At 40.1% G+C, this 5,115-nt stretch overlaps 1 non-coding gene across 1 annotated transcript; it reads right to left on the reverse strand.

Moving 5' to 3' along the window:
- Positions 1 to 4,559: 4,559 nt before the first annotated feature.
- On the reverse strand, positions 4,560 to 4,721 carry LOC121459155. The gene has a single exon (XR_005975915.1). It is a non-coding gene; the product is annotated as a U1 spliceosomal RNA (small nuclear RNA).
- Between the last annotated feature and the right edge of the window lie 394 nt (positions 4,722 to 5,115).

Here is a 5,115-nt window from a genome sequence, read left to right on the forward strand (position 1 = left end):
AGCTAAATCCTTTGGCAGCTGAGGAGAGGGTGCCTGAACTGGCATTCTCCCATAGTCACACTGATGAATATCTTGAATATCACCTTAGAACCTTCATCTGGTGATGGACGGAGATAGAGACCACCATTGGAGCACTGGACTGAGCTCCCAAGGTCCAGATGAAGAGCAGAAGGAGGGAGAAGATGAGCAAGGAAGTCGGGACTGCGAGGGGTGCGTCCACCCATGGAGACGGTGTGACTGTTCTAATAGGAGCTCACCAAGGCCAGCTGGACTGGGACTGAACGAGAATGTGATCAAACCGGACTCTATGAATGTGGCTGATAATGGGGGCTGACTGAGAAGCCAATGATAATGGCACTGGGATTTGATTCTACTGCATGTACTGGCTTTTGGGGGATCCTAGTCTGTTTAGATGCACACCTTCCTAGGCCTGGATGGAGGGGGGAGGGCCTTGGACTTCCCACAGGGCAGGGAACCCTGACTGCTCTTAGGACTGGAGAGGGAGAGGGAGGGGTAGTGGAGGAAGTAGGAGGGAAATGGGAGGAGGTGGAAATTTTTAATAAATAAAAAAGACTTATTTCTTTAAAGTAAATCATGAAAATTAGCTACTTGATTGAAATGAGGGCTTAACCTAGGTAAAGTGGACTATTTAACCTCTCATAAGAAAAACAACTCTGGAGGCCAGCCTGATCTATAAGAGCTAGTTCCAGGAGAGGCTTCAAAGTTACCCTGTCTCGAAAAACCAAAAACCAACCCCGCAAAAAACAAAATAAAAAAATTTCCAAAAAACAGACTGAAAATAATAAACCTCCAAACAAAACAAAAGAAAACCGCTCTGACCTATAACAACCAAACACCCACTTTGATTGGGGCAAAGGGATATACCTGGATGTGGTGGCCAGCACTATAGCTCTGGCCTATGAAGTTTTTTCTAGTCTCCTTTCACGTTGTGAGGTGATGTTGGAGGCTATGTATTAAAGATATCCCACAGGTTGAAAGGAGACAATGCTCTCTATTACCTCTGTGAAACCAACTCCTTTCCAAACTAGTTCATATTGGTGTGCCTTGTGTATAAGGCACACAGTTGTAGTTGTGAAAGTTACAAGCTTAGGCCTTTCTTATTCCAAATCCATCTCTTACCTTTGACTTGGCCCCAGATACACTGTTTCTTTCCACTCGTAAGTTCAGAAAACGAGAACCCTGGTATCCCTCTGCTTGAACTCACCTCCCACCCAGATATAATCAACAATACTTCCTTTCCTTCAATCAGGTATCGCTGCAAAAGGCACTTTTTCCAGACAACACTTCCCTGACTTTCCTTCTGAAAGCAGTCACTCTGCAAGTATCTTCTTGCTACAGTATTTAGAGTAATAAGTCTCCTTGGCAAATGTTAGTACCTGGAATTGCCCCCCCCCTTTATAAACATATATCTCACTGTATAGCCCCGGCTGGCCTTGAACTCATGCAAACCCGCCTTAGCTAGAATTGGAAGTGGATGCCACCATGCCTGGCACTAGAATTGTTCACACTCACCTTTAAAAGTGGTCTAGTTAACAGACTAGTGTATAGAGGTGTGTGTGTGTGTGTGTATTACATTGTATTTGTAGCTCAATTAGGTATGTATGTATTCACACACATATAGTAGCTCATGTGAACCATGATATTTATGATACCTCTATAAATTCAATATAAATAAAGTACTCTACAAAGTCACAGGAATCAGGGGCAGAATTTACTGTGTATTTCTAGTTTTGAGATTATAGACATTTGCAACAAATGAGGCTCCTTTTCTACATTAAATGCTATACTATGTGACTGTATGTGATCTCATGAGAAATAATGTTTATGAATATGTACCACAAAGCATGCAAAATTTCACATTGTGTAAGAGCTTTCAGAACATTGACAAAATACCTTGTCTGTAGACAGCTTATGGCGTCTAAATATTTTTTGGATAAATAACTGATAAGTGATATGCCTGTTAGCCAGCCATAATATAGTATAACAGGACAAGATTTTGTGTGGTGTATGTACATTCTTTCCTGATCACTGTCATTTCTCGGGGCTTCAGAATAGAGAACTGCTGGCCATTTGTCATTAATTCACGAGCTGCTCCTCCAACAGCTAGTGTCTCCTAGAGGCTGAAGGATTAAAGGTCAATGTGACATCTGAGGATCTGAATTTCTTTTTAAGGACAACGGTGATATATTCCACAGTGGTTCCAGTTGGTGTTGCTCTGAGAGACCCTTACTCAAATTGAATTTCATTCATGCCAAACCTGCCTAAATTCAGCAAACAGAGAGCAGTGTTGTTGGAACACGTTTCAGTTGCTCATAACCAAGCCTCACAACCAAACAGTTATCAAGCTCATTTTTCTCCAGACACATCAATAATCATATCAAACAGCATGTACACAGTGTTTACACATTATTATGAGAAGTGTTTTCTGGGAAGGTAGGCATTTTTTGTTGTTTAATATTTCTGTTAGAAGAGGAAGGCTTGTTCCCTGCACCTGCCTTAGTAAACAGATGGGTTCTGGCTGTTATTACAGTTGCTCCTGGCTCGGCTATGGGGTATGCGATAAAGTCTCTTCCTCCTGAGAAATGTTTTCAGACGAGGTTCAGGTTGTAGGAATGCCTCCCCAACTCTCCACTGTCAAGGCTAAGAGGCCATTTCAGCTCAGGGGTTGGGACTGCAATGTTCTAGACAGCTCAGAATTTTCTCTGATCAGCAGAGGGCTGAGGTGCAATGTGAGGCATATCACAGCTGGAATTTTGGAAGCTTTGTCCAGGGGAAGAAATGAGAGCAGAACACAGTACTGCTTTGCCTACTGTCTGTTTCCTGTTGTGCAGAAACATCCATCAATTGTGCATTAAAAATAATCAAATTGACCTATCCCTGAGACGAGATTATTTCTAATTTTGACAAGGTCCCCAGACAAAGTTGCCTTTATACACCATTATGCAAGTTTTCACAAAGCAAGCATTAGCAGCTTTGTCCCACTTTGTTATACCAGCAAATGAAAATATTCTCGATATTTGTTAATGAAATCTACAAATCAAACCACATTTGAATCGAGACCTAGGAGAGCACTTCTATGAATGTTTTATGGTACTTATATAAAAGAACATAAAGGAACCTGAGAGATTTTTGTGTCAGGATGAAACTGAAATGCATTATTGCTCACCAATGAGAGTATACAGGAGTCTTTTCACAAATTGGATTCTGGCTCTCTTAATACCCTGCTAAAAAGAGGTGTTCTTACCTTATGGATGTGTGTTATTAGCCAACTTTATGGTACTAAGTATATTGCACTTGTATGTCTAGTGAGGCCTGATCCAGCTTTTTAAAATTGTACTCAATTAAACACTAGTGCCTCATTGAACCTGCTTTCTCTGGAGGGTAAGAAGAGTATAAGATCACGTGGGCCATTGCTGTGAATATTATATGGGTCAATTATAAGCAGTTGTTTATGCTTGGGACAGGCAGAGAAAGGATTCCCAACCATGGCTAACTTGACCCTCCCATACTTAACAGTCTCTACGGCTTTAAAGAAACAACTTTTATCAAGAAGTTAAACAAAGCAAATTGAAGTGGCCTCAAGTCTCACCTGTGATGATAAGTTCCACAGAAACTGTGGAACCTGTTGTGTAATGTTTATAGTTAGAATGGGTGTGTGGTAAGGTGGATGTGCAAGGAAAATTAAAGCAACTCTCTCCTGCTCACGTTCTGATCCACACCTGGAGTTTAGCACTTTAAAATTCTTCTTGCTATATAAAACATTGTATGCATGAACTTATGCATATGAAGATATCCTTATGTATCAACAGGAAGATATGATCTAAAATTACTTGTGAAAGGAACTATCACAGGATAGAACACTGACTTTAAATTCAGTTTGATTGGAAGGTTTTCTTAGTAATGAACACAGCTCTAGCTCAGTCTTTTCCATGACTGTCTATAATTCTATTGTATGAATTGGTCAAAACTTATTTTTGTCTTTGTTGTTGTGTAATTTTTTTATTTTCTGTGACTATAAATAATGCTGCCTCAAATGTCCACATGAACATTTATCAAGGATATGCATTAAATAAATCTCCAAGAGACTGAATTGATGGGTCAAAGCTAGGAGGCTTTGAAATGTAGATGATTTAACAATTGGTTGTATGATAAATTGGACCAAGTGTACAGCCCTGTTTACAATACCTCCCTCAACACTGTCCCACAGTGGCTCCTTCCTCATACTTTACCCAAAGCATACTTAGAAGCCTGGGCTAGTGTGGTCTGCCTAGAAAAACTTAAATGATTGGAAATGAAAACAGTATTATTATTATTTTTATCATATATCCACAAGGGAAGTTAGACTGCCAAGAGGATTTGAAAGCTGAATTTAACAACTTATCTCTGAGATCAGTCTAAGTAATGTATTCGAACTTGAGATAGCTAGACTTCGTGGTATATGGCAATTTGTTTACCTGGAACCACCCAGAAAGACCCTAATTGTCTTTGGTTAGTCTCAGGCAAAGTGTTCCTGGTGTTTGTTCTGAACTTTTCCCTCAGAGGAAGCTGTGACCTCAGCTGCTCACTGTCACAGATTATGGAGTGGCATTTCCCACTCTTGGGGACATTGCAGGGGTCAACACATTCATAGAACAGCTGACAAGCCCTGCCCTGGAAAAACTACCTTCCTGATGATGTCATCTCCCCTGGCAGGTTAGTATCTGTTCTAATTCATTTTTTAGCTGTGGTTGTTTATTTTTTTTAGTTAGGCATTATGTGTTTCCAAAATTGGGCAGTGCTGATTGTACTTTTCTGCAATGGAAGATGGGTTCCCGATGGCCACACAGTCCTAATGCTGTCCTTTCTCCACCGTGCTTTCTTGCCTTCGACTTTTATTACTATTTTTGTTTGTATTTGTATATTTTATTTAATAATTGGGAGAAAGGAAGTAATTCTCATCCTGACTATTTCTGCTCAAAAATTTCATTAAAATCAGAAACCGGTGAAGTATAAAGTGATTTCCTCTTAAATCAAATTGAATTCCAGAGTTGCTTTTGTCTCTGAATATTGTGAATAAGTTTCATTTGGATTTTCTAAGCTCGGAAAAGGCTCTTT

This window comes from Microtus oregoni, unplaced genomic scaffold (assembly GCF_018167655.1).
Source record: "Microtus oregoni isolate MIOR12 unplaced genomic scaffold, Mior012 000018F_ref0000195, whole genome shotgun sequence".
NCBI lineage: Eukaryota > Metazoa > Chordata > Mammalia > Rodentia > Cricetidae > Microtus > Microtus oregoni.